This window comes from Marmota flaviventris, chromosome 7, assembly GCF_047511675.1.
Source record: "Marmota flaviventris isolate mMarFla1 chromosome 7, mMarFla1.hap1, whole genome shotgun sequence".
NCBI classification, from domain to species: Eukaryota; Metazoa; Chordata; class Mammalia; order Rodentia; family Sciuridae; genus Marmota; species Marmota flaviventris.
This window is the reverse complement of record NC_092504.1, coordinates 141,798,846-141,825,201: the sequence shown is the minus strand read 5'-3', so window position 1 is coordinate 141,825,201 and position 26,356 is coordinate 141,798,846. Positions and strand designations below refer to the sequence as shown.

The following is a 26,356-nucleotide window of genomic DNA, read 5'->3' as shown; positions in this document are numbered from 1 at the left end:
GAGATACAAACTTCACTGAAAGTACCCTGAAATCCTGTTTGTTTTTTCCTAGTAAGCTCTCAGATTCAGTCCGCAGAGGAGGAGGAGTCAGTAGGTAAACAATGCTTCATCTAACTACTTCTTTGAGTGCTGATCTAAAACTACCCCCTGATTATATTGGGGAAATTTTTAGAAGAATTCTGAAGTTACTTCGCTTGGCAGTGAGTTTTCAAAGTGAAAGACCCCTGGGCCTCGACCCACTTCAGGGTAGAAGCATGTAAGGTTTCCTCGAAGGTCACCCACCCCCTGCACTGCCGTCAAGGGAGGCAGCTAACGACTCTCCCCTGGCAGCACCCATGCATGGCCAGGAGGACACAGGAAAAAGGGAAGACATCCTCTGCTTTGCGGGAAGTTCCCCTCAGTGTCCCCTGGTCCGGGCAGCACTAGGTCTCTGAGCTGAGCCATGTCCCCACCCCACCCCACACCTCTGCAGAACACCTGCTCGTTCTCAGGACTTGCCTCCTCTCTTTCCAACCATGACTACATTGCCTAGAACTTGATCCTTCCCTCCTTCTGTCTAAAACCAAACTCGCCCTCCATGTCCTTCCTGCCAAGTCACACTCTGCCCTTGACATCTTAACCACCCCCTCTTCCCCAGCCCAAAGGGCAGCACAACAACGTGTCACTTGATGGGGTAAAGGGGGAGTGCTCCTCGTCCCTCCCCCTCGGCTTTTCAGAATCAACCACACAGGAACTTCTTGAAGAGGCCCTGAAAGGTACACTGCAGTGTCCTTGGAACTGTGCTGTCACCGCTGAGAACCTGTCCCCAGGAGGCTGAGACGGAAAGCCTTAAGAGGCAGAGCCCGGAGACTTCCCAGGCACCAGTGTGACCACAGCTGAGGGCTGAAAGAGCCACCAGGGAAACCACCAGGCCAGAGCTCCCCACTGCCTTTCCAGCTCCCTCTGAGTGACACCAACGACAAGGTCATGCCCACAGAAGTCACCCCGTGGCCGGCTGAGGCCGGCCTGGTGCCCTGGCTCTGCTCCACTCGCCCAGACCTGCTTAAACCACCGTCTCCAAACAGTTCTGTTCTCAGGCTGCTCTGGGCACAGCTGTGACCAGCTGCGCGCAGCCTCCAGCCCACTGTGGCCCCGGCACCAGATGACTCTTGTCCCTGGAAATCACCGGAAGCAAGGAGAACTGCGCTGTGCGCTGAGATGGCCAGGGCCCAGGACGAGCGCGTGACCACCAAGGAGCAGCAGCGATCCCGGTCCTGCCCGCAGGGACGCTGGGACCCTGGGAGGGAGCTGCCGCGGGATCCAGGCACCGCTGCGGCCCCAGTCCTCCCTCGTGAGGGGAGCCCAGGAGAGGACAACCCCGCATCCTCTGTCCTCTCCGTGGGAGGCTGGGAAACAACTTGGGGCAGTCTGGTGGCATGCTGCCCCGGGTCTGAATGTGGACACCGAGATAACCTCAGCTGGAAGGACAAGGCACAGAGGACCCTGCGGTGTGACACGTGACGCTTTTTCAAAAGGGAAAGTGACCGACGTGTGACCACTGAACACTAGCTGTCCACGTGTTACCATGTATGAGGACTGACGTCAGAACTCAGGTCCGGTCCTGGGAGACCCTTCCTGGCCCAGCCAGCAGCCGCCGGGGAGGCACTGGTGTGTCCCTCACCTCCCGGCCTTCCCGGCCGAGGGCCCGGGCGCCCTGTTCCGGCTGTTCCCACCCTTCTGCCCCGGCTCCGAGCGCGTGGGTCCGTGTCCAGTGTGCGAAGGCAGAGGCCACGGAACGAGCTGAGGACGGGCCGGGGCCGCTCTCCAGGGTCCTAGTACTGGGCCTGCGAGTCGGCTGGGGCCAGGTGTCCCCGGGCCTGCGCAGGCGGCGGCCTCGGCGTCCACGCGTGGCCTTGGGAGGGGTCCGCGTGGCCTTGGGAGGGATCCGCATGGCGCTGGAGGACGTGCCCCGCGGACGCCTTGGTCCACCCACCCAGGCCGACTGCGGGTGTCCTCCTCGAGGCGCCGAGCGACCCTCGCCCCCGGTGCTCCAGTCGCTGATCCTCTGAAGAGAGGCCTCGCGGATGCGGTGTATGAAGACACGGGCTCAAGGCCAGGGTCCAGTTCAGGGCCAGCAACGAGTTCTCCTCGTGGTGCTGCAGGGGCGGGGCACCTGGCCTCCAGAGGGCCAAAGGCCTGCAGGGGGCGTCCCCACTGGCCAAAGGCCCCTCCTGACACCCAGGAAGGGGCCCTCGGGAGGCCACGGAGGGCAGCCGGCTCCCTGCTGTTCCCAGTCTGAGACGCTGGGCCAGGCGGGGCCGGGGCCGGCACAGGTTCCGCCCCGAGATTCTACGTCCTGAGGGGACCTGGTAGTGTGAGCCAGTGTGGCGCCCCTGTGGGGTTCAGGGGCCCAGAGCACCCTCCTGGCACCCTCCTGGCACCTGCCTGGCACCCTCCTCCTAAGGCCCTCCCTCCTCGCCCACCAGAGTCTTGGGCTTGTCCGAAGTGAGTTGGAAAGAACAGCTTTCACTGAAGACACGCCAGACTGGATTTAGAATTAGTCTTAGGAGAGGGGAGAGAGGAGTGGAGAGCCCTCTGTGGCCCCTTCATCTGTGGTGATGGAATCCCCGAACGTTAGCTGGGCATTTGGCCTTCTGTAATGCTCCTGTTTCCTAGCTTCCTCACAGCTACCTGTAGCAATTTGTCAGATTTCTGGATGTAAGCTGAAGTAGTATGAGCAAACTATGACAAATGTCCTTAAAAGAGCAGCTCATCCCCTTCCTTCCTGCTTCCTGGAAACTGATGTTGTTAGAGTCTGTAAACAAGTCAAAATAACACCTGGCATTTTGCCAGGGGAATGTTAGAGTTCTAAACAAGTCTGGATGGCGCCTGGCAAAATGCCAGAGGGAGTGGTTTGTGCAGTAACAAAAGCGAGCCATTAAGTGTGGAGATTCCTGATTGGTTGACTGATGTATCTAGTTTATGCTAATTAGATAAGCTGTGTGGAATGTATAAATACTGCTCCTGTCCTGCAATAAAGGGCTCCCACTCCTGCTGTATCAACGTACACAAGTTATTCGTCACCCCCGGTTATTTTGCTGGTAGATGTGATAGCTAGAGCTAAAGCAGCCTGATTGGACTGTGAGGCGATCTTAAGAATAGAGGCTGTGCAGTGAAGCACAGAGCCAGGAGGTGCCCTGGTCCCCAGGGGCGGTTGGGACCACAGAGATGCCAGCACACTTTCTTTCCCGTAGATACACAATGAGACGGAGATGAGCAGTCTGCTCTGAGTTTTAGTGTTACTCCACAGCTCTTCTCCTGTCATCCAACGCGTTCCTTTGCAGACCTTTGCTTGAAATGCTTCCATTGCACTTGATCTTTGTTTATTTGCTCAAGTGTCTCCGTAGCTTTCTATCTCGAAAAATCTGCATCTGTCATTGATATAAAAGCTTCCTGAATATTTATTTTCCAGGCAGAAGAACACTAAGAGCTTCTTCCTCTCCCTGGTTTGCCATTTATTCTGCTCCCGCGTTCTGTTTGGGCCTCCACCCAGTCTCTAGCACGGGGGCTTCAGCCAGCTACGGGTTTGATTTTCAGCAACAGTTAGAGCACGTAGAAAGTGGGGGGGGGAGGCTGAGGTCTCTGAGAAGACCCCTCAGTACAGCCCTGCAGGAGACCAAGGCCTTCGCCGACAAAGACCTCAGCCCCTGAAGCTTCTAGGGTCCGGCTCCCAACCCGGAGCTGACCACAAGCCTGGGGATCCTCCTGCTCAGGGCTGTGGGGACGAGGGGCCCTGGGGAAGGTCCCCTGGGCAGGTGGACCTGTGCCAGGCTGGCCTGGGGCTCCTGCGGTGAGCAAGAGCGCGCGCACCTCCTCTTCCCCTGCCGCTCCCGGGGCAAAGGCGCCTGGCCTTTCCGTGTCCCTCCCGGCGAGCAGGAGACCAAGGAAGGCGGGCAGTGGGCATGGGAGAGCTGAGGGCCCCAGGACCCCGGCTGCCCATGGGAGGGCCTCCAGGGGACACCGGAGGAGCTTCTTCCCCCCACGGTGGCCCGCCCCGTTGGGCAGAGTAGGATGGCTCTTGACGCTGTCATTCACTGTGGGGACCTTCTGCACTCGCTGCCATGCTGTTGTTAATAACAGAGCGTCCAACAGGGGTTGTGGGTGAGGAAGCTTTGCCAGGAGGTGAAGAGAAGGAGCCCACCCCTCTAAATCGCTTTTATTGGCTAAAAAGAAAAGAAAAGAACAATAACACTGAGCCCATTTTAACAGACCTCTCTGTTTTTTATTTAGACACAGGGTCTCACTAAGTGGCTGGCCTCAAACTTGGGCTCCTCCTGTCTCGGCCTCCCGAGCTGCTGGGATTACAGGCCTGTGCCCCGACCTCTGTTTCCTTTAAATGGGGATAATATTAAGTGCCCCACTGGAGTTTTGAAAGATTTGATCAAACACCAGCACACTGTCAGGCACATGAGCGCTCAGCCCTGGAACCCGTTCTGAGGCCGCGGGTCTCCCTGCAGGACTTCAGGGGACTAGAGCTGCTCAAGCCCCCACCCCGTGTAAGGGCGCCTGCACAAGCCTGCTTTCCAGGTCCCCACTCCCTTATGAGAATCAAGAGCTTGGACCCGGTCCCTTCCAACTGCCTTTATCCAACTCTAGCATCTGATTAGTCTGTTATTATGACTCATTAAAATAATTGAAAAAAATATTAAACACATATTTCTTTTCTCTTAATCAGAATTTAGGGGAAATAGCATATTTGTGTTGGCTTTTCCTCACTTGTGACTCATCTGTTGGATGAATTTGGGCAGGCCTAAATATATTAAACTTCATATTCACATTTATCAAATCATTGAGAATCCTGTGATTCACATAACCAAGGGGAGTGTTGAGAAAACCATGTAACAAATGCAGAAGGAATTCGTGCAGAAGAACTGCTCATTGCCTCCATTGTATGACCCCATGTTCCCTGCAATCATTTTAAAATTTTAATATATGATTCTCCTTCATAATTTTTTTTTTTTTTTTGTCCTGGGGATTGAACCCAGCAGTGCTTTACCACTGAATTACATCCCAGCCTTCTTTATTTTCTATTTGAGACAATGTCTCACTAAATTGCGAATGCTGGCCTCAAACCTGCCATCCTCCTGTCTCAGCCTCCCCAGTCTCTGGGATTACAGACATGCTTCACAGTGCCAGACTGGAAAGCATATTTTTATCTAAAATGCCTCATTATCTTTGTCCAGCATCATTTGTATTAAATAGGTATATACACAGGATTCAGAAAGCATCTTTCTCTGAGGCAAAGTATAGAATATGCTAAAGACTTTTCCATTCAGGGTCCGAGAGTCCCAGAAGCGTGGGTGTGAACAGGTCAAGTGATGCTGACCCTGGCACAGGGTCCAGGCGACCCCATCCTGTGTCAGGAGGCGTCCACACTGCATGCACCTCCTGCGGCGTCCAAATATCTCGTCCTTTGAAATACTTGTTTTGCCACTTGCCACTCGTAGAACCAACTGAGGCAGCTCAGGCTGCTGCTCGAAAAATCTGGCGCAGACCCGACCCGTGAGGTGGCTGCTATCCCCGCAGCACAGGGAGCCACCTGCTCAAAGTGGGAAAGAGAAAACACCAGTTAGAGACTCTTGAACAAATCAGAGAACCGTCGGAGCCGCACTGACTTGGCCTGGGCACTGTTTGGTTCACTCAGCCAAAGGACATCGTAGGGACTAACCAGACACACGCCCCGCACGGGGTGTCGGGGAGCTCGCCTCGCCATCAGAAATGGGCTGCGCTTTAAGCAAATCTTCCCCAAACCAGAAACAAATACCTAATTATACAGCACTTTACGTCTTGGTTCACTGCCCTGGTTGTAAAGGTCAGGAATGAACCCGCCACGGAGAGAAAATCCTGATGACATATGTTTCGTTTTCTAGTGAGAAATTAATTCAGCTGTATCTAACCTAAGTGCACATCTACTATATGCTACAAAATAACACTTGTCAGAGTCCTATAAACCAATGGGATCTGTCTTGCTGTGTCCCCAGCACTGAGCCAGTCCCACTGAATATATAAATGACACAGCCCAATTATCTTGATCACTGCCTAATTAATTGGGCATTTGTTCACATTTGGAAACCCCAAGCCAGAAAACTCAATAAGAATGCTAAAGTTTATATCCTTGGCTCCCCAACACGGTCAGGCCACCACGTGAATCAATGAACAAGGGAAAGATGACGTTAAGTAGGTAGTCCCTGAAACAGGGGATCTAGAGATAAGTCAGTTACACCGTGCAGCAGCCAAGGTACTTCTGCTCTGGCCATAACTGCATGATCACTGCTTTAGGTCCTGAGGTGAGTCGTTTAAGCAAATAATCCATCAAAAAAGGAAGAGGGTCGGAAACATTTAGGAAGACAAACTCATAATTCACCATGGAAATAGCTTCTTATCTTGTTTATGACTGACTAACAATTTGCACTAGGTAAAAGAAAAACCAACATCCTTTTAACAACATCCCGCAATTTGAAGCTTGGTGACCACCATAAAACAAAGTGTAGATTAAGTAAAAGTTTCTCTCTTTTTCCCATTTTTGTGAGTTTCATGATATTGATGCCAATACATTTCCACAAACATTTATAGATACCGTGATTAAAATACCAATGAAAGTTTAAAATGTGATGTGTTGCTGTAGAGGCATTTTGTAAAAATCTCTGCTTTTGAAGATGAAGGAAATGTCTTACGCAAGGATGGGTTTGAAGAGGATAAAGAGCGTCTGAATCAAGCTGGAATCCCTCACTTTATTCTTTTCCTATCAAAAAATGTCATTGGAGGTAGGACTGGGCAGGGGCTCCCCAGGCAGCACAATGACCCACAGTGAACCGGTCACCCACGGGAGAGGAAAAGAAGCCGGTGTCAGGCCTCCGGACTTTGCAAGGACACACTGTGCTGAGATTTCCACTTGGGCTCCTGCTTTGGTCCAGATCGCCTCACATTCCGGATCCTGGCCTCAGCCGGAGCCAGGTGGATTGCTCCAGCTCTCAGGCCTGTCTCACAGCCCCCAGGAAGCTCTGAGCCCCCATGTGAGGTGCAGAAAGGCTCTGGGGCTCACAGACAGCCCCTGTGTGCCCTTGGTCACTGGAGCTAGCGACAGCCCACGGCCAGCTGCAGGACGGTGCAGGCCAGGGGCCAGCTCACTCCCAGACAGGATTCATGAGGATCACCCAAGTTCACTCTTCAAGGTCTTGGTGCACAGCTGCTAAGCTGCATTTCCCAGGCTCAGAGGGTTGTTAACTACTGAACACTCAGCACGGCATCGGGAAGTCTGGACTCCTAAATTAAATTCCTTGTGACAACTGGAGTCCTCTTCCACGTTCTCCCTCAGGAGATGTGCGGGGTGGCCCCTGAGAGTGCACCCCTAGCGCCTGAAGACACTGGGCCTACTTATATCTTCACGATCATAGGGCCTCCTTCATGATCTCAGGGCCACCTCAGGGCTCTCCTGAGAAGGTTCCCAAGTCCTCTTTGTGAACCTCCGAGCTCCAAACTCTCCTGCAAGGCTGAGGACGAGCGTCCCCACCTCCCTTCAGCAAGGCCATGTGATGCGGTCAGCTGTGAGCCCTCCGTGGGTGCTCTGCCTCCACCCACGGGGCTCACAGTCCCTGCGACTTCACAGGGAGTGCTCAGGGCAAAGCCATGTCCACCCAGGTAGCCTCTCCCCTCTCCTCCCTGACCGGGCATCATCTGGCTTTTGCAGAGTTACAACGGCAAGGTCTGAGCTGCCAGATCTCTGAAGACTTCGGCTTCAGACTCTTGGTGGTTTGACTCCCTTGCTTTCTTCTGTCTTGGAAGTGTCACTTTCTTCTGGACTCTCGGCGGGCACCTTCTCAGTTCCCCTGGAGGACCTTCCCACCTTGCCTTTGAAGCCCTGAAGATCCCTGCGGTTCTGCTCCGGGGGCCCCCGGCCTCTCCTCCCCTCTGCTCCCCCAGCCCGGGCCTCCACTTGCCCCATCCCTCAGCGGCACCACCCACCCACAGCACTAGCGCAGGGTCTCCCCCACCTCTCCCCAGCTCTCAGCTCCCCTCCTGCCAGGCCTGGCAGCGCAGACACCCACGTGGGCTCCAGCACCTCAGACTGCACCTGTCACACCTGTCTGTCCCAGGAGCCGCAGGGTCCCCTGCCTCCTCCAGGTAGTGACAGCTCTGCGCTTCCTCAGCCTCTTGTCAGAGCCCCGTCCCTTGGGCCTCGCATGCTGTGCCCCTCCTGCCCAGCTGTTTCCACCTCCCTGATCCAGAGCACGGGTGTCCCATGTGTAGAAAGCAGCGAAGCCCCTGCCTAGGTCCGCGGCAGGACAGAGACCACACAAATCTCCACAGAATGGGTTAGAGTTCAGGATTGTTATAAACCCAGTGAAGTCGAAGTGCAGGGTGCCACAGAACATGCATGAGGACCTGCATTGGGTTTTGACCGAGTCACCTTGGTCTAGGTGGAGGGACGATGGAGTAGAGCTGACGCTGTGCCGTCCCGCCCTCCCCTCTCCCGGGCTCACGCACCTCCCCATCGCGCCTCTGGCTAAGCAGTAGCAGGAACCGTTGATCTCTCAGAGTCACAGTCCATTCCCCTGAAAAGCAAATCCAACCCTGTCACGTCCACATCCTTCAACAGCTTCCCGTCATCACAGGGTGGGCACTTCTGTCCACTTGGTTCCACAGGCAGGGCCTCCCTAAGAGGATGCCCTGTCTGTTTACAGAGGCTGCGGAGGCTGCACCTGGCCAGCACCATTGGCCTCCCTCATCCCACTGACTTTCCCTCCATCTCTAATACTCACCCCAGGATCACCTCCTTCTCCTCCCACCCAGTGCAGGCCATCGGTCATCCAGCTCCAGCAAGCCCCAGGGAGGGTCCTTCCTCTGTCACCAAGCACTGGCCCTCAGGTAGGCGTGATGTCACCACGGGTTCGTCCCAAGCCTGAGCTGAGCTTCCTACACGTGTGCCTTGGGTGCTGCCGGGCCGTCTGATGGGAAGATCAAGCAAGAGGCAGATGGACTCGGTCCTTGGTTTAACTTCTTTCCTTGGGAAAGACCTTTTCTCTGGGTGGAGGGAATTTCACAGAGACCGTGCCACATTCTGCACCACAGTTTCTGGAGAAGAGCTTACAAAGGAGACCTTTGCTCAAATCACCAGGACGAGGAGACCTGGGGAACCTGTCAGTCAGCAGCCCCACTGCTGGTATTTTTGTCCTCTTTTGGAGATGACCTCAGTCCTTTCTCTCTACAACAGGAAGGGGAAGACTGAAGATTCAGGTAGGAGAGCCTCTGGACCCACACAGCCTTGGATTAAAACCCAGCGGCTCCACCTGAAGCTTGCGGGACCCTAGGCCTCCAGCTCACGTTTATCCAGGCAACAGGCCCTTCTTAGGGTAACTGGGAAGTTAAATGAGATAATGCTCCTGAATCAGACCACCACACTCAGTAACCAGACCGCCACACTCAGCGCAACTCAGGAATGACAGCTACCATCCCCGTGGTTTCTCTCAAAGAATTTATCTACCTAGGCCCCTCGCTCTTCAGCAGTTCTCTCGCCTCCTCAGAGAGCTTCCAACTCCAGCCTGGGACTCCCCACCTTCACAGAGCCCCATGGCAGGTCTTAGCTGTGTCCGTGCAGCGCTCCCTAGTGGCAGTGCAGGGGCCATCAGACCTCACCAGCACCCCCGGGTCAGGCTGGGGTGGGAGCCTGGCCCAGGGTCAGTGAGTGCCCTCCACACCCAGGGCTGGGTGGGTGGTACCCAGGGCGGGCTCAGCCCTCAGATGTGAGTGAGGCCCACACTCCACAAGGTGCCATGGGGCAAGTCACAGTGCACTTCCAACAGGAGGCGCTCACGCTCCAGAAACCCCGAGATGGCACGTCATCCCACTTGGTGTCCAGCCACAGCCACTGGATACATAGATGTCAGTTTTCTCTAGAGAGTCCTGAGCATGTGCATGGTCCCACACTACAGATAGTAGATGGCGAATGAACAGCATTAATAGCTGAGGTCACTCCTGCTCTCGAGCCTGTCTGTCCAAAGACAGTAAAACCACCAAATCCATGACACTGCAGAAGAGCCACGCCAGACCTGTGGACCCCCAGAGCTGCAGCGCTGATTTTCAACGGCTCATCTCCTGTCCAGTACGAGAAGAAGTGGGCCCTGATGTGCGAGCTGTGGGGCAGGAGCGTTCCGAGCGTCGCCTGTGTATGGCTGGCCTGCCTCTCGGGACATCGCGAGGCACCTGTGTCCAACATGTCTTAGGGGAGACACTAAGGCATGAGAGTTGATGAGTCACCAATGGAGGGACATCTGCAAAACAGCGGGGAAAACCGGACCTATAACCCGGGAGAGCTCACCACAGAAGGAAAGGAAGGAAGAGACACGGGACACGCCCCCATGAGGGCGGACCCCCCGTGCCACTGGAGGACAGCAGGATAGGGAGAGGACTCGGCCTGAGGAAGGAAACCAAAGCAGAAGAAAGAGGCCAACCAGCCGTTCCTGAGGACGCGCCCTGGTCAGTGGAGTCCAAGGACCTCTGAGAACTCGTGCTCTGCCTCACGCTTCAGGACCAAGTCCTGCTCCCCGCCCTGAACGACACCCGCCTTCCACCAGCAAGCCTAAGGCACGGGTGGCTCTCCCCAAGGCCCCCCGCCACTCACAGAAGCAACAACAGGGACAGTCAGGCCTCAGGAGTCATGAAGATGGCGCGTCTGGTGAAAACAGGTTGAAACAGGCTGAGGCTGTAACCTCAAAATGTCAGTGACCCCGAGCCCTCGAGTAGAGCTTCCTGCACACCGGGCACCGGGGCTCTGCGCTCTGCTTCTGGGTCTCTGTTGCCAGATGACTCATTGCTGCTTTGTCCTCGCTTGGACCCAGAGGCCCACTGTGCGGTCTTCTCTCCTGACCTAGCCGCATCTCCAGCGGCAGAACTTTCCTGGGCTTTTCCAGCTAAGGGAGTGGAGCCCCCCTGGTGCTCCAGGAAGTCTAGTCCTCACTGATCCTGTTCTCTGAGGTGGGGATCCCAAACCACCTCGAATACTCCAGCAAGGCCCCTGGTCATCCAGGGCCACAGGCCCTTGTCCACATACTCCTGCCACTGGCCATCTCTCTCCAGCGGGACATTCTCCTGACCCTTCTGACAGAAATCCAAGCTCCTGCAATACAAACGCAGGCTTCGGTAGGTACCAGATGCACAGATCAAATTCAGGAGGAACAGGTCGTGGACATGGAGCTGTCAACATGGTGCTCAGAGTCACGTTTCATCCCATGTGGTGTCCACCTGGGCGCCCTGTCAGTGGGTTTGATGGAAACTCAGCAGGTTCCGCTTCCAGAGTTGGCTTCCTGCCTGGGGGGATTTTTTTTTTAGCTTGTTTCAGCAATGTGACTGCCCCAGAATTCAAAACCATCTTAGAACATAAATATTCCTCCTTTAGAATTTGTCTATGAAGAAAAATCATTTTAATATTACCACTAGAAAAAAAAAAACTTTAGTTGGCCTCTTGTATCATTTGCAATATAATAAAAATTATAGCAGGACTGCAGGGGTCCCATATTTTACTCTTAAAACCATGCTTACAAATGAAAATAGTTCCTGTGAAACAGTTACCAAACTTTTATTAGCAGCTTAAAAAAGAAAGAAAGAAAGAAAGCCATAGATAGAACAACAAAGTACAGACGCTGAAGAAAGCAAGAAGGACCCGGATTGATTAGGTCCAGCCAGCTTCTCCTTGGACAGAGGAGTCAAGTTCCTGAACTGACCCAACATGCTGCCTCTGTCATGCAGGTTCGGGAACAACCTACTCAGCTATTTGTGAAGAGAACATAGACGAGAAAGGTTTGGAACAGCCTCGTAGATTTAGTGCTTCTCAGAGATGAATTCTGATCTTGCACAGAGTGCAGGTTCTCTGAAGGCTGACGGCCGGACAGTCCTCCTGAAGGCACCCAGCTGGGGTGGGCCCCCAAAGGCAGTGGATCATGTGATAGGAAAACCCAAGTCTCCCGCCTTCTCAGTGCCCAGCTGGCGAGTAGTAAAGACACACCAGGAGACGTGCTCCACTCTCATCGTCGTCGCTTCCAGAAACTCAGATCTGAATCTTCTGCTGTTAGGACAGGAAAAAAGAGCAAAAACAAGACGGCCACCTGAACTCATCAAAGGGGCCTGGTAAAACCAGTTCCGGGGTCCCTCCACTGCCACCATCCCAGACCCACCCTCCGCTCTCCACGCACCACGCCAGCCTTAAGCAGGCTCCAGCCTTAACCAGGCCCCGGCCGGGTGTGGACCCTCTGCCTCTGTCTCCTGCTCCTGCCTCCTCACCTGCTGCATGCGCCTCTTCTCCTTAGGCACCTCAGAGCTGGGTTGGCAGCAAGTGCATGGAGCCAGGAAGCAGTAGCCCGGCACACCCGGTGGGGCAGGGGTGGGGGCCGACCCCCAGGATGCAGACAGTGCCTGAGGTGGTCACGGGTGCTTGTGAATGGAACCAAGAGGTCGGGGAGTAAGGAGATGAGGTGGGCCTGAGAGACGGCGGGCCTTTGCCCACCTGGGCCCGGCTGCGTTTTTTCTAAAACACTTTCTTCCTCTCTCTCCCTCCTCTCATCTGATTAAATCAAGCCTCGTCACACGTGTCAATGCTTTTGAAAAACTGTCTTGGATGCACTAAATCACCGAGTGTGCTCTTGCCCCCTGCTTCTCTTTGCTTCAGTGCCATTTGCCCTCTGCCATGATGCCAATATAGGGTCCCTGCAGGGTGTCCTTGCTGCCTGTCATGATGCCCAGCAGACACAACTCCTGCAGCGGGTTGTGGAGTGCTCACCAAGGGGACTTCCCAAGACAAACCTACTGTGAATCCTTGGACTTGACAGCAGCACAGAATCCTACTGAATCCAGAACCTGCCCACACTTGTCTCTGGCTGGGCTTGCAGGTGACTTCCTGTGATGGAGGACAGTGCTACTTAGTGGCTAAGAGAGTTGGAAATATACCAGAGTATGGTAAAGTGACAAGGGAAGCCCAGTGATGTTACCAAGGGGAGGTTGAACAGCTTGTACTTGCCTGGGTGTCACCAATGTGCCATCTACTACAGAAAAGGGCAGACACGCCCTTGGGCTCAGCCTGCAGAACTGAAAGGGGCAGAGCAGAGACTCAGAACAGCAGCAGACCTGCCTGGGACGTGGGGCCAGACGCCGTTTAGCATTCCCTGGGAGGGACAGACACCAAGTGAGACCTGCAGAACGGACACGCGTCTGGCCAGTGTGGTTTGCAACTGGAGACGAAACCGTCTCCGTGCAGACTGGGGAGCTCTGCTTTAGGCAGGAGTGACCCATAAGCCATCTTCCCCCGGTCCCCTTGTTAGTAACCAACGCTCACCATCGCTCATTCTGTCTCGGTTACATCTTCTCTGTCCAAGCCATGGCTTTGCTGATGTTCCTCAGTCCAGGCTCCCTGTGCAGATGAAGTAACCTACAGACCTTAGCAAAAGGGAAATTGTTTGTAAGAAACATGTTTCACAGAACCTGTGGGTAATTTGAGGCTCCTGACTCTGGCCTCTCCCTGCCCACCTCTGTCCCTGTGCTCTCCCGTTCTACCAAAGGCTTCCTCTGGCTTTCTGGTGCACGGAGCTGAAACCCTGGCCTCTGCAGCCCTGAGCTCTCCTCGTATTTTAGAGCCTCAGCCATCAGAGAGGTGCTGGCCTTGTTGGTCTCCCAAGCCAGGAAGAACGTGGGTGCGTCTTGTCATTGTCTAGTGCAGAGGTCATCCTGTGGTCAGTAGCCATCGTAATGACCACAGTGACCATGCCCACACTGGCAGCCTGCAGTCCTTCAGGATCTGGAGGGCCAGAGTGAACTGCTGGCACTGCAATCACGAGCATCAAGACAGGTTCTCCCCTCCTCCCCCTCCAGCCCGAGGGGAGACGAAGACCCTTCCCATGCTAAAGCTGGACCCTTCTGATCTGAGAACTGGGCACGAGGGATTCTAGACCCGGCGTCTGTGGAGATCCACCCTTGCTGGGCATGAACAAAGCCGCCCAAGATCCATCCGTGTGGCTTCCCCGGCAGGGCCCTGCTGACTGGCTCTGTTCCGATTCTCTCTCCTGGACGGTGTCCATTGATCTATCAGTGACCCACGGGACTTTCCCGTGAGTTTCTCTCCCTTGGCTAAGTCCACCCCAGTACTCCAGAGATGTTAGAATCGCTCAAAAAATAAAATCTATTTTCTTTTCAGAAAATCTTGGTAGCCCCCACTGGATTTAGTTGTCTCTGAGTCCTCCCACTGGGAGTGTCCTTAGATCTCTGAGGCTTCTTCCCTGTCTCTAGTCCACCATTTTAAGCCTCAGTCCTGCAGCCCACCTGCCCGCCTGTGATGGACTGCAGGCTCTGCCAGGCCAGCCCTGGGTGCACATGGACTCTTCCCCACAACCCGTCAGGAAGTGCAGAGGGAGCACCAGCACCTGCCCACAAGCCGGCAGGTGAGAGGGGAAGTCGGGATCAGAGGCTCCAGGTGGAAGGAGGCCAGCCTCCGGTGCCGTCCTGCCTCCTCTGCCTGCCCAAGACTCTTCCGCTCCTCACTCTCCCACACCTCGAAGACAACTCTGCGTGAGGAAGGCAGGGAGAAGGCCTTTTCTCAGGAGACCTCTGGTGGTCTTAGCATGGCGACGGGACCCCGTGGCCTGAATCCCTCTCACCATTCCTTGGGTCATTTTAATGAAAATTCCAAAGCCTGGGCCAAGAGGATAGAGTTGCTCTTAACCCTTCAGCAGAGCTGTCATTTGATCCCAGGTCCTTGGGGTGTCACCGCAGGTCTGCAGGGCCCAGCTAAGCAGGAAGGAGGAAGTGGCCCGTCTGAGGCCCGGTGCTGCCTCCAGCCCACCCTCCTCGTGGGACCCACGGCAGTGCCCCTGCCGAGCCGCCCTTCACCCTGCAGCAAGTCTGCGACTCCCTCCCATCTTGGTGTTATTCCCTTACTGGGAAGATGGAGTCAGCGAGTGGAGATGGACTCCCTGCTGCTCTTCGCACCCAGAGGGGCCCCCGTGCTGGGGCTCTTCACGCCCAGAGGGGTCCCTGCGGGGGCTTCACCTCTCCGCCTCTGTGCCTGGTTCCCTCAGGAGCTGGAAAGCTCTGTTGTAAAAGGAAATGAAAACAGAAGAACCAACCCGGGCACAGTTAGAAACACCAGGTGCCACAGGAATCAAAACGTGCTCAGAGCAGCTCAGCAAGGCCAGCGTGACCTCTGCGGAAGGGCCTGCTGCCAACCCTGCGAGCAAGCACACCTGGGCAGGCCGTCACCGGCTGGGATCCCTAATGCCGCGCTGCCCCACCTCGACAGGAGGAGCTCCCGAGTTACAATCTGCTAATTTCAAAGTCGGGGTGGGCAGAGGGAAGGGCTGGAGTTAAGATGGCAATGATTGGAATTTACATACCAATTAAGGCCTGATACTACGTTCTGAAACTGTACCACCTGAACTTCCTCTTTCTCACGGTGCTTTGAAATTGTTTTGATTGTGTTTCTTTTCTTTCTAAGCTTCGGAGAGATGAGGAAGGAAAGGGTTGACCAGCTGCCTGGGAGATCTGGGGTCTCTCACCCCCTGGAATCCAGCAGAGTTGTGAGGACTAGTCATCTGTCCTTCAGCTGTTCCAAACTAATGACCAGACTGTCCAGCAGTGTCCAGCTTCATGCCACACTGACCCCTGGGAGCCACTGATGGGCACCTGCCTCCAGCACCTGCCCCCTCCTCCGCCTGGGCAGCTTCTTGTCCATGAGAGTCAAAAAGTCCATCTCCCCACCACTCCTGGACCCTGGGGGTGCTCAGGGCTCCGAGGTGTAAAACAGACTGCATTCTCTTCGGGCCCTGGAGCTGGATGTGTCTGGAGAATGTCATTCTCACAGAAGAAATTTCCTTTCATTAAAATATGCAGGCTTAGAAAGATTGGAAGCTATAAAAGCTTGAAAATGGAAAACCCAACTTAAGATGAAATTCGAAGCCTGACCATTATAAATAACTCCTCTAGTTAGGGCTAGGGTTAGGGTTAGGGTTACAAAAGTACTAAGAGGGTTGATCAGGGAGCCCCGAGTTCCAGCTAGGTATGAGCAGTAGGGTGACTATAAATAGCACAGCAGGGTTGCACAAGGGGGTGACTATAGATTGCACAGAGGGTCACTGTAGATAGAGATCATGTGTTTTCCATCTCATAATATGCAAGACAAGACAGACTTTGAGGAGCCAGATAAGGTTCCCGATTACACAAGGTAGTCGTCCATCAGAACATCACGCGGAACCCCCATTAACAAGCGCAGCTTTGTGTGTTTCTGCATCCGTTGATGAAACGTTTCATGTTTTAAGAACTTACCACACTGGAAAGGTGCCATAATAGCCAAGATGTGACAGAGGCTGGGAGGGAGGGGGGAGCCTTGATATGACAGGCCTGAAAAAATGCTTAGAAAGGTAAAAATGACCTGATACCTTTTCTCGTAGGAAGGGGCCGGGCTGACTCACACCCCCGCTTTCTCCTCCCTCTACCCCAGGATCAGCTCTCCTGGGTCCCCTTCAGCTACAGTGACAAGGGAAGAGGGAGGAAACAGGGCTGGGCCAGGCCCCACACCGCCGGGGAGCACCCAGGGACCTGCCTTCCTCAGCCTGCCTACCAGGAGTGCCTGCAAAGTGATCGTCAGAGGCACAGGAAAGCATAACAGGAGTTTGCTTCCAGCCAAAACAGATGACGTGTTTGAATTTCTTGATTTACTTAGATGTATCCTGGCTTCCATGAGAAAAAGTGAGAAATGTTGTATCTTATTTTAATTCCTGCAGGGAAAAAAATAAGTAAACCGATGTATTATTTAGAAGTCTGCCAAGAACACAGCGGACCCCATCTGAGAAGCCTGCTTGTCCCTGCTGGTCCATACCTGTGGCTGCCCACACCCAACAGCAAAGTCACCTCAATTATGCCACTGCTACAGCTCTGTGAATTGTTCAAAAAAGCCAAAATAACCCAATTGCTGGCACCAACATAGCCTTCTTTAAGAATACCAGTAAAAGGTGTTAACGTTCCTTTATGGTTTCAAACCCACATGAACTCATCTGATCCTTAAATATCTCTGGGAGATGTGGTTTTACTTTCCCCACTTTACAGGAGAGAACTGAGGTTCGAGAAGGTGAACAGAATGAGGAAATACATCAGGGGCTAGCACCCGTGACTGTGGGCTCCGAGCCCAGCCAAACCCTAACCCTGTGCCTGTGGCCACTCCCAGCTGTTTGACCTTGGCTGCACCAGACAGTATCTCCAGGTCTCAGTTTCCCTTATTGCAAAAGCAGTGAGAAGGAGGAAGGGGTCCTGGGGCTGAAACAGCAGACACTTAAAGTTCCCATTTCTAAAGTCCCTAAATCCATCAGCCTTTGAGGATACCGTTATGGTTTGGATCTTAAGGGGCCCCCAGTGGCCTGTGTGCTGAAGACCTAGTGGCCAACCTCTGGTGCTGTTGGGAGGTAACGCAGCCTTTAGGAGGTGTGGCTTAGCGGGAGGAAGTTAGGTCCTGGGGGGCATGCCATTAAAGGGGATGTTAGGACCCTGGCTCCTCTGTCTCCTCTCTCTTCCTCTGTCTCTCCTTCTTGGGCACCGAGAGGTGAGCAGCCTTCTGGGACCATGCTCTGACATGATATGCTGCCCTGCCACCGGGTCAAAGCAACAACAGGGCCACGCAATCTAGGATTGAAAGCTCTGACATCATGAGCCAAAATAATCCCTTCCTCTTTTAAGTTGATTTCCCCCAGGCATTCGGTCACGGTGATAGAAAACTGATGAACAGATCATTGATTGGCCATGGCCTCTGCTCAGGTTCTGCAAGAGTAATCAGGAATCGTTTCTTGCCTCTCTTCTTGTAAGGAAAAAGTCAACTGATGTGGCCATAAACTTTGGTGTTCCCATCATGTTGGCAAATGCACATCCTATCAGAAAGATGCTGCCTTTAGTAAATTCTGTGCAGGTCCATGTGGCCTATGCTACATGGCCTACGCCAGTTTTCTTGTAGCTGCTGAGATCTGGACTTTCACCTCCAGCCACCTGTATTCCACTCCTCTGATGCAGAGAAGAGGTAGCAGCGGTCCCTCTCTTCACTTCCTGTGCAGCCCCTGGAGACACTCAGCACCGGTGGCGTGGTGGCCTTCAAATTCATAGCGGTTATGACACTTCCTCTCGCCCAACCCATGGCCTCTCGGGTGGTGATTCCCTAGTGCCCCTCTGCCTCGGGTCTCGCTGCCCAGACCTCCCGGCACCACCACACACCGGGGAGGGAGAGTGCCTGACCTGTCACCCAAGGAGACAACAGGAAGTTGTCTAATGTAAGGTCTCACCTCCAGCAGGAAGCGCTCCCCTCCCTTGGGGTCGGAAGCAGCTATGATTAGTTGTGTTTTAAGACAGAACGTCTGTTTCTCTTGGTGACAATGATGTCAATTAGTGGAGCAGAAAGAGCGCTGGCCTGAAGCCGGGGGTCTGCTTTGGCGCCTGGGCCTCTACTTGGTGTCTGAAGAAGGGGCTGGGAAAAGAAGGAACCCCTCACGGTTTATAAAAAGAGGTTCCTCAGTTGCCACCAAACATGACACTACTGGGAGAGGGGAGAAGAATGCAGGTGGCCACACAGGGGCTGAGATACAGGGTGGGGGAAGCAGGAGCCGGCCCGCTCAGCCTCAGGCCACCAGGTCAGGAGCCAGGCCACCTACAGCGGTGTTGTTGGTGGTCAAGTGGCCTAGCCTGTTTCCGCTCGTTTGACTCTCTACGCTCCTCCTGTGCCCAACCTGTGCCACAGGGTTTCATGTGATGAAACGAAGGCATAGGTGTGAATCCCTGTAACAAGTCATGTAGACACATTTGCCACACATGTGCTTGTCTTTAGAAGATCAAGAAACAGAAATTGGGTTCTGAGCATAGACATTCCAGGAAAAACAAAATAATAACAGAATTAAGATCCGAATCTGCACTTAAATTAGAAAAATAAACATTTTCCATACAATGAATTTATTTTGTCCTAGTTGAAAGGAATAAAAATATTTTCGATATGGAATGCATGGTTGCACACACCGCACCTTGTGTTCTTGTTATTTGCTTTCCTTTTCCAACATAAAGTCATATTTCACCAGAATTACATACTTCTATAGCTTATTTCTGCAAAGGACAAGACAAGAGAGTCTGGCCGGCAAGGGGCACTGAGCAGCCTGGTGGGCTGGACGAAGGGCTCTGGAACTGTCCATTCTTCCCCAGAGGGAAACCACTGCAACCAGCAGCACCTCTTCCTAGGTCCCCTCCAGATCTCAGGAGTCGGCCTCCCTGAGGAAGTTTGGAACCAGGCTCTGGACAGAGGGTGTGCGCAGGGCCTGGGGCGGGGCTGCTCCCGGCAGAATGCAGAGCCAAGGGGCTGCAGCCCCACTGCACTGGCTGCCTCCTGAGCCCTCAGCAAGGCTCCTGCAGCCGCTCTGCATTCCAGAAAACCCAGAACTCCAGCCCGATAAGATAACCAGGTAATTAATGACGCAATTTCCCCTTCCTGCTCACATGCCTGCATTTAGTTTTTAATATAAATTATCATTATCTTGAGCAATAAGTACACTCTCTTCCTGTAGCCTTTATGCACTGAGCCAGACAGAGCAGAGCAAATAGTTCACATTTGGGCTGGATTTTGGGGGAAGGTAGGGTTAGGGCACACATGTGCACACACACAGACCATAGATAGCGCTTTTGCCTTTCTGGGGATTCTTGCCTTGGTTTGCTTTGCTTGTCATGGGTTTACAGAACTCGTTTCATTCTATCTTCTGGTTTTATAGTCTTCTTGTCTCAGCTTATATGAATGAACATTTGCCATAGTATCAAACTTTCATTCACCATGGTGAATTTTTAAATAATTTCAGCAGCACAATTTTTTTAAGTAAAGGTAGACGTGGACTCCAGTACACAGAAACTAGCCGAAAGCTTAGCTATGTTCTAAGGATGCGATACCCCTCCTTCCTTGTCTCCTAAGCAGCCCAGGGAGATGGCAGAGGTAGGTTGGACACATGTCCCCTAATGAACCTGCAGTAGGTGCTGCTGACTGTCTGATCAAAAAACATCCTTGTGCTTTTCTTAGGTAAACTACTCAGATGGCCAGAAGGGAGATCGATGGTCACAGGATTCCACACTGACCACATCCTTGAGCTGACGGTGAGGGTCAGGTGCTGACGCTCACTCCGCCAGACAGTTTCATTCTGGATCCTGAGTCTAAGTGTTTTCATGATTTGAGATGATGGACCTCAACTGACGCATGCCAAGTTGTTCTGTAATCAGCGGTCCAACAAGGCTTTGGGAGCACTAAGAGGATAAAGAGAGCAGTATGAGTTTTCTCTGTCTGTTCAAGGCAATCCCTCTCTTGAAGTGCACCTACAGCCACACGGAGCTTGATTCCAGGTGGAATTGTTACTCTGCACTTGCGGCCTGGCTTCCTCCTGATCCTGCTTCTTTTTGAAGATAACGAGTCTGAGCATTTCAAAGGACAGGGAGCCCCTCAGAGCATCCAGTTCAAGGGCCTAATTGATCATGACCCAGTCCCACCAACACTCCAAACTGTAAAGACAGTGCTGTGTTCCGCAGAGAGCTCTGTTTTTGTTTTTTCCCAGTAGTAAGGATTGAGTCCAGAGCCTGTGCCTGCTGGGCAGGAGTTCCACCATGACCACGGAGCTACTTTCCTGCCCAATACAGAGACTTCTTTGTCATTGTTGTTTTCAGGGATTGGTAACATTTTTATGGGTGCATTATAGTTGTGCATATAGTAAGATTTGTTGTCACACATGTGTATATGACACAATAGAACAACATCACCTGGCCAACCTCCCTTCCCATCACTTCCCCCCCCCCACTCCCTGGTTCCTTCTCAGATCTCCCTTCCATTTTCATGAGATCCCCAGCTTTCTTTTCCTTTTTCCTCTCTAGCGTCCACACAGGAGGGAAAACATATGACCTGCTAGACACGGTGACACACACCTGAACCCCAGCAACTCAGGAGCTACGGCAGGAGGATCTCAAGTTCAAGGCCAGTCTCAGCAACTTGGTGAGACTCTGTCAAAATACAAAATTAAAAAGGGCTAGGGATGTGCTCAGTGGTTAAGCACCCCTGGGTTCAATCCCTGGTACAAAAAAAAAAGAACTTCTGAATTTGGGTTTTATTTAGCTTAACATAATGTTCTCAAGTTCCATCCATTTTCCATGCAAATGATGTTTAATTCTTTTTGACTGAGTAAAACTCCACTGTGTATATAGGCCACACTTTCTTAATGGATTCATCCACTGGTGGACACCTAGGCTTGCCCCATGGTGGGTCCTTGTGCATTGAGCTGCTGTAAACAGGGGTGTGACGAATCACTGAGACTTCGACTCTTCAGGATAAATACTGAGGAGCAGGACAGCTGGGTCCATGGTGGTTCTATGCCTAGACTTCTGAGGAACCCCATGCGGATTTCCATGATGGCTGTATGGACTGACAGTCCCACCAGCAGTGTGACAGTGCTCCTTTGTCTCCACGTCCTCTCCAGCATTTTTCTTTTCTTAATGACTGCCATTCTGACTGGTGTGAGATGAAATCTCAGCACGGTTTTGAATTGCTTTTCCCTAATTGCTAATTATGGTAAACACCTTTTCATATATTTGTTGCTCATTTGTATTTCTTGTTTTGAGGAATTTATACTCCCATTTAATAATTGGGAGTTAATAATTGTTTGATTTTTCAGTTCTTTCTATATTCTAGATACTCATCCCCAATTCAGAGACTTCTTGAGAGAACACATGAACCTCTCAGTAGCTAAGACTTCAGAACATTCTGCCACTGTAGGTCGACCCAAATTGATGGAAAAGAACTGAGGTGTGCTGGGCTTCTTTCCAACATGACTAAACATGGGGTCCTCACTAAGGGAAAAACAGGTGTGTGTGTGTGTGTGTGTGTGTGTGTCCACACGTGCATGCATGAGTGTGTGTACAATCAATGTCATTCCTTCGTACCCTTTTGTCTTCTTCCGTGGAGAAGAGTTGTGTCACAGTTCAGTGACATTTACTCAGACCGAGTTCCTGCATCTCACCTGTTCATATCTGCATCAGACTGTGAATCGGGGACCTTCCGAGTCCCACGCCTTAGATTCTGAGAACAGCAGCAGCAGAGGTTTTCAGTGCGTCACCCGACAAGACGATCCACAGACCCAGGGGTGAGTTATGAGAAAGTGAAGGAAGGGTTAAAAACCAAGGGGGGAACAGAGGTGGGAATGAGAGAGGGAAAAGAAAGGAAGGCAGGAGACTGTGCAGAGCAAGGAGGAAGGAGCAGGTGCTTCAGAGGGAAGTCCAACCAGGGGCCTGGAGTCACTCTGGGGGATGGCTTTACCCAGTCTCTCACTCTGTGAATGGCATCCTCCCGTGTCCCCGGCCAGTTCCCAGACATGGCTAAGGACACAGGGGAGCAGAGGTCAGGGAAGGTTCCACGCAGGTGAGCCTTCGGCACTGATAGTGTTGAAATTATTTGCATTGATCACAGAATTTACACTTATTTTAATAATTTAAGTCTCTCATTTCTCATAATTCCACCTATCAGTTCTAAAAATCAATTATTCTGGGTGTCAAGCCTTACTATTTTCCTTTTTAAACATTTTTTAATCACATGTCCTAAGGTCTGTAATATAAGGAATAGAAGAAAAAAGCAGTAATAACCCAATAGTTTGGTGCCATTTCACCCAACTCTGTAAATCAACCTTTTCTTGCATAAAAGCTGGGAACTCTTTCGTGTTCTGCTTGTGTTTTAACGGCTGGCCCAGCGAGGTTTGGAGATTCCTAGGGATGTGTGAAGACCTTCCTGTCCTTCTTCCTCTTCCGTCTGCTCCTTAATATCTAAAACACCCATAAGACACGGCGAGTGCTCACTTGGAGGGGACACGTACTCTCCCTCGGAGCGGCTGCCCTTGCGACCCACGTTTGCACCTCCGTGCCCTCTGGCCACCCACCTGGGAAGCAGGAGTCCAGGGACAGAGCCACGTTTCCTTTTAGATTCCTCACAGCCACCCAGACAAACCTGTCCCCAGAGCGAGGACAGAGCACAGGATGCAGGGGGTAGCACGCTTTCTAGAGAGAGGGTGGAGCAGCAGAGGTCAGCTCCCGAGGTCTGTCCCCTCTCAGAGTCCTTTTGAGGGTCCACTGCGTTCTCTGACTTTCTCCTTTTCAGCTGTGACTGAGATGCCAGGAGCAAACTGAGCCGTCTGGTGACAATCTGAAAAGAGAATACATAAGTAGAGAGTGCGGGCCTGGGAGCGATTTTCTCCTGGGTGGGGGTTTGAGCAAACAGGAAGCCCTGTTTAGGGCTCGTCTTCATCATCTTTCATCGGGAGTCCGCCTGGCTTCCTGATGCCTTCAGACACCAGCCTCCTGGGACTGAAACGTGACCCGGGGCTCCAGCCCCCCAGCTCCTCCGGCACTCCCCTCCACCAGACCCCAGCTCCCCAGAAAAACCCGCCTCTTAATTTCTGTAAGTGACAGCAGAAAATGGGTCCTTGTTGATATCTAACCATAGTCACAGGATCAGGTCACGTTCTCTTCCCCTGCTGAGGCTTAAGAAGGGGCGAGAAGCGGACCACACACCAGAGATGACCATTAGAACACAGGACCCCAGGGGCTGTCCTCAGCAAGGGGAAGCCGGTGTTCCGTAGATACTAGAAAGATATTAATTATGAAATGAAACTGAAACACTTTCTTTTAAAATCTTATAGCCCTTTCAGAATAAAATACATAATACCCTCAGCGTTTGTCTCTAGTTCATATATTTAAAACACACTTTTCTAAGTTAGCAATCTTTTCTTAAACTTCCAATTACATCACTTTCATTTGAACTATTTTGTTTGAACGACTGTTACTGGAAGAACAGGTTCAGCAATTTTCAGGACAAAGTAACATTTGAGAATTTTTAATTAAAATAGGTGATTTTCTACAAAATGCTCAATATGAATCAATGATTCTCCTAAATACCCAAAGAAGCCGATGCCGACATTTCAGTCTGAGGCTGTGATGTTTACCAGAGTAATGACACCAACACCTGAACTGACACTGATTCTAGAGCGGAATTCTAGAGCTCGCGGATTCATGTGGAAGGGCAGGGGCAGATGAGCAGGCAACCACCACATCCCAAACCTTCCGGATGGTTCCTGAACCCGACTTCTCTCCCCACCCAATAGCACCATTCAGTCTTGAATACACGTTGCTCAAAACTGCAAATTTTAAAAACAATTTAAACTGCATATTTAATATTCATTTTTAGAAACAAAGGGGAAAGAGGAAAATAAACTCGAACAAAGTCCTGCTCTTCATTCTCTGTCCAAGAAAATGAAATGTCGGTTTGTTGAGAAGCAGGACTGAATTTCCCAAGGGCAAGCAGCCTCTCCAGAAGGAAGCCCAGGCCCGGGAGGGAGGCGCTGGCCCGTCAGGAGCTGGGGGCTGTGGCCTTCTCAGGGAGGCGGTGATTCGGGCCTCAGGATCCCCCTGTGAGAAGCCCGCTGCCTGGCCGACGTGTTCCAGGCACCCGTAGGCGTGGTCTCCTGTTGTGAAGGTCCACCATGTGAAGGTGCTCTGGAGGAGCCGGGCCTCGTGCCCCAGGCACGTGGCGCCGTCACAACACAGAAGCTACCAAGAACACAAGCTGGAAAGAGTCACCTGCCATCAGAGGGCACACTGCAGAGGCGCGGTGATCTGCCCCTGCGAGGCAGGCCTGTGAGGGAAGAGGAAGGCCAGCTCTGCCTCCATGCCCACCGCGCACCCACCAGGCCAGCGGAGAGCGCCTCAGATAACCTCGGCTGGTGCTGCTTGGCACACCTTGGGACACAGGGGACACACAAGTGAAGGGTGTGTGTTCTGCTGCCACAGACCTGACCCCAGTAGAGAGAGACCCTAAACAGACCCTGCACAGCCAGGGGCCCAGTGACAGTGCGTCCTGGTTAACGAGAGGACAGGAGCCACCCAGCCCAGCAGGACCCAGGGAGGCCACCAGCCAAGGCTGTGGGGGAGACAGGCCCTGGCCCGTCTGAGGACCAGGAGGACCAGGAGGCTTGGAGCCAGCAGGCCGAGGACGGCAGAGGACCCTTGTAGAAGAGGGCGGTGGGGTGTGTGCCAGCGACTGCCAGCCGTTTGTCACCACATAGAAGTCAGGCCACAGCCCAGCCTGGGGGCACAGGTCGTCCAGGGGATATTAGGACATATCTGGGAACCAGAAATCTTCCAGTCCTGTCACTGTCCCCCCTTGTCACCGGCACGCAGAACAGGTGGGTGGGGGGAGGAACCAGCCAGATCTCTCTCCTCCTGCCACCACCCGAGCTGATGCTCCTTCTGCCCCCTGTGCAGCCTCCCAGGATGGACACAGGATACTGAGGACACAGGACGGGGAGCAGCGAGCTTCGTGGAGCAGCGCTGTTGGAAAGGAACGCAGACTCAGAGCCGGAGAGGAGTGAGGAGGGCCAGGCGGGAGTGAGGAGGGCCAGCCAGCCTGGGTGAGCGGATGCCCTTGGGGAGCCCCAGGCCCCGGGCCGAGCAGACCCAGAGCTGAGGGACAGGCAGACTGCTGTGGATGCCGTGGAGTGCGTGCGGAGGGCGGTGCCGGGCTGACCACTGCGAGTTCCTGTGCACACAGTGGACCATCTACACCAGGGGACTGATCGACTGGGACAGCGGCAGAGACTCCATCTGAGAAGAACAAAGACGCAGAAGAAGAAAGACTGAACAAGGGAGAGAAAGGCACCGTGCCCTCCACTGCATCGTTGGGCCACCGAGCTGACGGTGCGCTGCTCCGGGTAGCCGCTCACTCTCGCTGCACCCTCAACGGCCTGCTGCTGCTCTCACGTGTCAGGAGCCAGGGCGCTGAGGCCCCGGGAGACCCGGCTGGAGAGCTGGCCAGCTGAGGCCATGCAGGCAATGCCCCCCAGAGGGGGCCATCTGAGGGCCAGCCCGATTGTCCTGTGGGACTCTGTCCTGGGTCCCATCCTGGGTCCCGTCCTGGGTCCCGTCTTGCTGGACCACAGCCCCGCTGCAGGTCGGCAGTAGGTGAGGCCTCACTCAACACCTCCCACGTCTGGATCAACCTTTCTGAAGGATGATGCCTTCACTGCCGTGCTCACACCGACGGTGGCTGGTGACATCTTCAGACGATTAACACAAACATAATCCAAACGGCTGAAAATTCATTCAGCCAGCAGGTCTTCACTAAACGGCTGAGGGGTGGAGGCGCGGCGGAGGACAATCCTGTCCTGGGAAGGAGCAGGGAGGTGGACACCCAGCCCCCGGGCCTAGACGGCACCTCCCTTCACTCTCAGGCCACAAGCAGAGCTCACATCTTTCA

At 53.2% G+C, this 26,356-nt stretch overlaps 2 long non-coding RNA genes across 3 annotated transcripts in view; both read right to left on the bottom strand.

Moving 5' to 3' along the window:
• Positions 1-11,594: 11,594 nt before the first annotated feature.
• On the bottom strand, positions 11,595-13,440 carry LOC114108234 (uncharacterized). 2 transcript variants are annotated; one of them, XR_011708161.1, is made up of 3 exons: positions 13,361-13,440; positions 12,313-12,925; positions 11,595-12,097 (listed from the first exon to the last, which is right to left on the bottom strand). It is a non-coding gene; the product is annotated as an uncharacterized lncRNA (long non-coding RNA). The 2 variants fall into 2 exon arrangements; XR_011708160.1 differs by lacking the exon at positions 13,361-13,440 and having other exon boundaries at positions 12,313-13,283.
• Positions 13,441-22,991: 9,551 nt separating this feature from the next.
• The window catches only part of LOC114108233 (uncharacterized), a 70,789-nt gene continuing 67,424 nt past the window's right edge, over positions 22,992-26,356 (bottom strand). The window contains exon 3 of the long non-coding RNA XR_003585447.2: positions 22,992-23,248. This is a non-coding gene — a long non-coding RNA (uncharacterized lncRNA). The remainder of the gene's footprint in view (positions 23,249-26,356) is intronic.